Here is a 7611-nt window from a genome sequence, read left to right as displayed (position 1 = left end):
TGCTCCCACGTACCGTCGAGTATATATTGGGAGACCCCTATAGGAATAAAGCCTTTATCCATAGGAAGCCGTGTCAGCCGCCCTACGATTCGCAATGCAGTGAACACAGCATTCATGAAGATTGACCACCCGTACCCTAAAAAGTATTCTGTGGTTTTGCGAAAAGTTTGGCACACCCTCTACCTAGAATTCCAGAGCAGTCACTTTTGATCCTTTTCGGACTCCCTAAACGAAAAGGTGCCTGTGAGCGTCTTGTCACTTCGTGCTCATTAAATATTCGAAGGAGACTAGAGTCATCTTTTATCCTTTTCTCGACTCTTAAAAAATGAAAAGGTTAAGTTCAGTGTCTTAAAATTTATTGACCACGATAACATCTACCCAATTAGCTTTTGTTTGTGTCAGTCCGAAATAGGGATTGTCTTGGTAGATTTCGTAAGTTTCATCCTGGCGGAATCACCAGTTTCGTCTTCTACAGAAACATTGGTTGTGAGTCTCCCTGTGGTCCTGAGTATACAACCACTTAGTTCTCGTGCCCCAGGTGACGAGACTTACCAGTTTCATTGGAACCCTACGTGGGAATATTTTGAGGACGGTGCCCCTTTTTGGGACCATACTTCTCCTCGTGCGTCAGTCCCACCTTTTTCATCTGACATGGATGATTTGTCCCCGACAACGACCGATGAGTCCGTTGCAACGAGCGGTGAAATTCCCATCTCAACGGACCCTATACATGTTAGTAGTACACCTGCTACTACAAATTTACCACTGGGCTATAAAGCTTTGAGAGATGCTACGCCTTCTGGAACTCCGTTCACAGGTCCCATTTGGTCATCACACACTTTTCCTACTACGGAGCCTTTTACTCCACCAAGTCGCAGTCTATCTGTTACCTTCGTCACAACCGCTCCAACGGTGTGTGCAGCCCCTTCGACTCCTATTTCTAGTTGTCCCTCAGCTTCTTTGTTTGGAGTCTTCAACCCCATGACAAATGTCCCAATACAGGAGCCATATGATCCATATTTGTCATCTCAACCGGTTGTTGAGGTATCGGTCCCATTGTCAATTGATTGGACCTCCACCTCTTTCCATGGTGGTCAAGTTTTATCTGCGCAATCTCCAATACAACCCCCCCAAGACCAACTAGGGCAATCTTTTCCTGGAAACCCTTTCGTTACTGTTGCTCCTTTTTCCTCTGGTAACTCAGGTCAGTCGTCTTTTCAACAAGTCCAACCTGGTATCCAGCAGGGCTATCCCGTTGGACAAAGTGGTCAACAAACTACTACCCCAAACCAATCCAATGTCCAGTATAGTCCAATGTCTGGACAAGTCACTCAACCACTTGGTCAACCTACTGTCCAGTATTCACAACCCTCTGGGCAGGTTGGTCAGCCTCAAACACAGTTGAGCCAACCAACTGCCCAGACTCCTCAACCATCTAGTTTGCTAGGACAACCTTCAACTGCGCAACAACAGTTCCCACAGGTAGGCCAACCTCAGTATCAGCAGGTACAACCTTCTGGACAAATCGGCCAACCTCACTATCAACAAGGTTTTCCTTCCGGCCAAATGGCCCAACCAGTAGGACAGTCTATTGGCATTGCTCAATCCGGTCCGTGGCCCCAAATGGGACCCCAATACCACCCATCTGGTCTTCAAATGTAGGTTGGGTCTCAATCACAAACTTTTTATCCAACCCAGCCTGGTCCTTCAACTCAATTCGAAGCCCCACCACTGTATGGCTACCAACAACCTCAAGGGCAATTTTTGTTTGCCCCGTACCAGAGCTACCAGCAACCGCAAGCGAATCCCTCGCAAACTTATCAACAGAAATACGGCACACCTGCAGCATCATTTGGTAATACTTATGCTGGGGGGCACTATACAAATCCCTATGGCCAATCCACTATGGGGTCAAATCCTTCCGGACAAACTCTATGGGGGCAACCACCACCTGGCCGGAACCCTGGTGCTCCACCCTACCAACAGCCCCAGATGCCTTTTAATCCTCAATTACCATTCTTAGCGACTTTAGAATTACCAGATGTATCCAAATTAACCAATGATCCTATTCTTCATAATCCTTATTGGCCTCCAGTTCCAACTAAAATACCTGGTGACTGTCCAAAATTCGATGGTAAAGCCAATGAAGACCCACAAGCCCATGTTATGACCTATCATTTGTGGTGTTCATCTAATTCGTGGCTTGACGATTCAATTCGGCTTCGCCTTTTTCAAAGGACTCTCACTGGCTCTGCCGCTAAGTGGTATATCGAACTTCATTGGGAGTCCTTTCAAGATTTCAATTCATTGGCTATGGCATTTCTTACTCACTTCCAGTTACCCATTCGATACGAAACGGGTACGCACCTCCTCACTTCTTTAAGACAAACGACGGCTACGCATATCTCTGATCATATCCATGAATGGAGACGGCGTAGACGTATGATCAAATTTTGGATTCCCGACCAGCTTCTTACCGATTGGTTTACGACTTCGTTCGTGCCTCCGATAGCTCGGGATATCGCCATGGGGGCGTGTGTCACTGAAGAGCAAGCTATTGCTCGAGCTCAGTACCTTGACTTGGTTTATTCTCAGTCAGGTACATTATATGATTATCTGCCTGATGTCCCAAGACAAGGAACATCTAAAGCCCCGCCAACACCCACTGTTGACGGTATCATTGGTTCGGTTAATTCATCCTCAAAGAAAAATTCGATGAACCCTGCAAAGCAAAAAACATATGCTTCGAATGGACAACCTTCCCAGGCATCACCTGGTTCGAATGTTACTTCTGAGGTTAATGCCGTCCAATCTAATACGGCAAACAAGGCTTCGAAAGAGAAGAAAAAAGGGAAAGCGAAAAATAAGCCGGAACAGCCTAAGCAGGAAACCCCAAAACCTCAATCTGAGGACGGCACTAAACGCAAACCCAAATATCCTTGTCTTATTTGCGATGAAGATAACTTTACCAAGGATTGCCTGAGGCGGTCTGAAGTTAGTCGTTTGTTAAAAGGCACCTCTGGGACTCCTGCGGTGCTTAAAGAGCCCTTTCCCACCCAACACACTCAAAAAACTCAAATGGTGGCTGACCCTACTCAGCCTCCCTCTTCCTTTGGTTCTCAAGTGTTTATGGCTGGTACAATACCCATTAATATCAGTACTCGAACGAAAGATTATCCGTCATCTGCCGGGACGGAGCCTGAGGTTCCCCCAAGTGCTCCCCCGTTCAGTTCAGGTCCGCTCCACATCGAGAGACCTACCACTGAAACGCCTCTTCGACCCCCTCCAAAAGGAGTACTCCGGAAATCCTTGTATAATCCGAATGCTCGTGCTGCACAGCACTACAACATCGTTGAGGACTTAGCACAGACTCCGTCGGCTATGTCCGCTTTAGAGGTTCTCCAGAGCTGCCCTTCTCAGAGGAAGTCTATGCTATCTACCATTGGTGGCATAGACCCGGCCGATTCAGATTTAATAACTTTTGATTTAGAACGCCACACTCAAAGACTACCTCCCCAAATCGCCTTCCTCATACAGGTAATTATTGATTCCAAGACGATTCATCGTACAGTTATTGATGAAGGTGCCTCAACTTGCATCATGTCTGTTGCCTGTTGGAAAGCTATTGGATCTCCGACGTTGAGCCAATCTCCCACTACCTTGGAAGCTTTTGATGGAAGAGCGTCCCGTCCTTACGGTATACTCCAACGTTTACCAATCTCTTTGGAAGGGAAGACGGTCGAGATGGAAGTTGAAGTCGTTGATGCTACTCTAACCTACAACCTCCTTCTCGGACGTAGCTGGATATACGCAATGCAAGTTGTTGCTTCATCTTTCTTCCGAATCATCCGTTTCCCTCATCAAGGGAAGATCGTTACCGTTGACTAGCTCTCCTTTTTTGCTTCTTCTTCCGAAGGCACCATCCCGTTCGTGGACCATACCTCCAAATTACCTAAGACTCTGGGAGCTGGACTTTTCAAAGATCCTGATCTTATGGGTGTTTTTCCACTCCCTCCTCTAAATGTCGCCTCTGTCAATATGATCGCTACTGGCTCTGATCCGTGGCTCGTACCCCCCACAGACCAAGTAGATTCCTGGGGCGACCAGATGCCATTGAGTCCTGCCGAGTTTAATTATGTTGAAATAATTGCTGCCTCGGCTCCCTCCCCTACACTTACTCCATCCTCAGGACTTCTAGATGAGGCTTCTTCGGATTCTCTAGGAGAAATATTCCTCTCCGATGAAGCTATTATTGAGACTATGTCTCTGGAGGAACCTCCCTGGTATAGTTTTCACCATCGTTCCTCATTTCTCCCTTCCTCACAGCATTTTCTGACATGCCTCGAGCGGTTTGCTCCTTGTCTCCCATCACAAATCCTTCAAACGCCTATTCAAATTGACCAGGTTTTTTCTGAAGGAAATATGGCAAACATTACACGCACCCAACCCCTCGACATCTCTGTTAAACCTGGGATAGTCGAGCATCTTCACATCGGAGTCACTTGTACTCCAGAGGAGATTCAACTTTATTCCGAACTTTTTCGCGAATTTCGTGATGTTTTCGCATGGTCCTATGAAGAAATGCCTGGCATTGATTCTAGTATAGTGATGCATGAAATAATCACGTACCCAGATGCTAAGCCTGTTCGTCAACGTCTACGCCCTGTACACCCTCGGAAGGCTGTGGCGATTAAGGCCGAAGTAGAAAAGCTTCTTCACGCCGGTTTTATTTACCCTATTCCTCTTACAGATTGGGTTTCTAACATTGTCCCTGTAACTAAAAAACAAGGTACAATCCGGGTTTGTGTCGATTACCGTGATATAAACAAAGCCTGTCCTAAAGATAATTTTCCCACGCCATTCATTGATTAGATCATTGACGAGTGTGCCGGTAGTGAAACATATTCTTTTATGGACGGTTTCTCCGGTTATAACCAGATCAATATTGCTCCCGCTGATCAACACAAAACGGCCTTTATTTGCCCATGGGGAACTTTTGCCTATAAGAAGCTCCCTTTCGGTCTTAAAAATGCCGGTGCTACCTTCCAACGCGCAATGTCTTATGTATTTCATGACATTCGGCATATTGTGCAACCTTATCTGGATGATCTTCCTGCTCATTCAGCTAAGCGTCAGGACCACCCTAAACACCTTCGTGAAATCTTTCTTTGCTGTCGGTACTACCGAATCCGGCTAAATCCCCACAAATGTGTCTTCTGCGTTGAATCTGGCAGACTTCTCGGTTTTATCGTTTCTAGAGAAGGCATCCGTTTGGATCCCCTTAAAGTCGAAGCTATCGTCAATCTCCCTCCCCCAAATTCTTTGCATCAGTTGCAAAGTTTGCAGGGGAAAGCCAATTTTTTACGTCGTTTTGTTCCCAACTATGCCGAGGTAGCTAAAGGTTTTACGCGATTACTGAAGCGTGATATCCCTTTCCATTGGGATGCCACAGCTCAGGAATCTTTTGAACGTCTCAAGAGTTTACTTGTTTCTGCTCCATTGCTTCGTCCTCCGAATTATTATCGCGACTACACCTTGTATTTGGCTGCCGCCGATACCACTATCGGCATGGTTCTTGTCCAAACTGATGATGATAACACTGAACATGTTATTTACTATCTCAGCCGCAACCTGTTAGACACGGAAACTCGATATGCTTATATCGAAAAGTTGGCACTAGCCGCAGTTTGTGCTGTACAACGCTTCCGTCATTATATTCTTTTGCGTACTACTACTGTGATTTCTGATTGCAACCCCATGACGTATATATTGTCATGCCAGTTACTAGGGGGCAAATACTCAAAGTGGATTGTTATCCTCCAAGAGTTTGACTTGGAATTTACCACTGCCAAGTCTAAGAAATCCCTTGTGTTTGCTGAGTTAATTTGCTCTTTGCCATCTTCTTCCTCGACCTCGCCTGCAGAAGACCAAATTCCAAATGAATCCCTGTTCCTCATCAGCACCCTCGATCCATGGTACGGAGATATCATCACATATCTGCAAACGTCCTCCTTCCGCCAAGGTGTGTCTAAAGACGCTCGGCGGAGGATTCGTCATCAATCTCAACCCTACCGTATCATTGGAGATACATTATATCGTATTGGTGCAGACTCCGTTCTTCGCCATTGTCTTACCCTAGAGGAAGCTGAACGGGTTCTAAATGACTGCCACTCTGGTGCTTGTGGCGGACATATGTCCAGATATGCTACAGCCCAAAAAATCCTTCGTGCTGGCTATTTTTGGCCCTCTATTTTCAAGGATTGCATCCTTGCCGTCCGCTCTTGTCATGAATGCCAGATATACCAGCGGAAAATGCGAGCGCCTTCTGCTCCGTTGCACCCTGTGGTTTCTGTCGGCCCTTTTGCAAAATGGGGCATTGATTATATGACCTGTAACCCTCGCTCGGCCAGGGGGCATGGGTTTGTCATCGTTGCCGTCGATTACTTTACTAAATGGGCCGAGGCGATGCCTACATTAACTGAAGACGGTCACACTGCGGCGCAATTTTTATTCAATCATGTTATCTCGCGATTCGGCGTCCCTCAAGCCATTGTCACTGATCACGGAAAGCATTTCCGTAATCATATGATGACGGAATTAACAACCCAGCTAGGCTTGCAACACGATAGTTCAACTCCATACTACCCTCAGTCCAATGGTCAAGTTGAAGCTGTCAATAAAATCTTTGTTACAATGCTTCAACGTATCGTTGGTGTGCATAAATCTAACTGGAATTTGATGTTATTCCCTGCCTTATGGGCTTACCGAACCTCCGTGAAGGATGCCACTGGTTTCACTCCATTTCAACTAGTTTATGGACTAGAGGCTACCCTTCCAATTGAATGTGAGATCCCTTCATTGAAATTAGCCGTTGAGCTGCTCCCCAACACTACCCCATTAGAAGAACGCCTTCTTTACCTAGAACGGTTAGATGAGACTCGTCGCCTGGCCTCTTTGGCCATCGAAACACAAAAGAAGCGAGTCAAGACTCACTTCGATCAGACCATCCATCCGCGTTCTTTCGTTGAGGGAGACTTGGTCCTACTCTATGATCAAGCGAAAGATAAGCTAGGCGCAGGAAAGCTCGAGTCTATGTGGCTAGGCCCTTATATTGTCAAGAGAGTCCTGCAGAAAGGGGCCTACGAGCTGATTGATTATGAAGGAAACCCTCTTGGGAAGCCCCGAAATGGGCTTTACTTGAAAAAGTACTATGCGTGATGCTGGTACATTTTATTGTGTACATACATGTACTTTAGTGTATTGTGTGTCGGTTTTCGAGACATAGCTACCACTTATTGTGTTTTTCGCTTCTTGTGCAGATGCCGGATGCACCCTATGTTGGTTTCGCTGATGGTGCCTGCCGCAGTACCCGCGATTTGTCTTCTGCGGCATGGGTAATCTACGATCCTCATAGCGAGCTAATAGATTCCCAGGGTGTGTGTTTGGGCCGTACTACTAACAATGTCGCCGAATACTGTGCTGTAATCGAGCTACTTGCTAGAGCAATTAATTTCGGTATTCGCGCATTGATAGTGAACCTGGACTCTCAACTTGTTGTCCACCAGCTCAACGGGCAATATTCCGTCAGAATCCATCATATATTAAGGTTGT

Source organism: Pinus tabuliformis, chromosome J (genome assembly GCF_031772625.1).
Source record: "Pinus tabuliformis cultivar Carrire ecotype Pingquan chromosome J, CPIR1, whole genome shotgun sequence".
Taxonomy (NCBI): Eukaryota; Viridiplantae; Streptophyta; class Pinopsida; order Pinales; family Pinaceae; genus Pinus; species Pinus tabuliformis.
Note: the sequence above shows the minus strand (reverse complement) of the source record.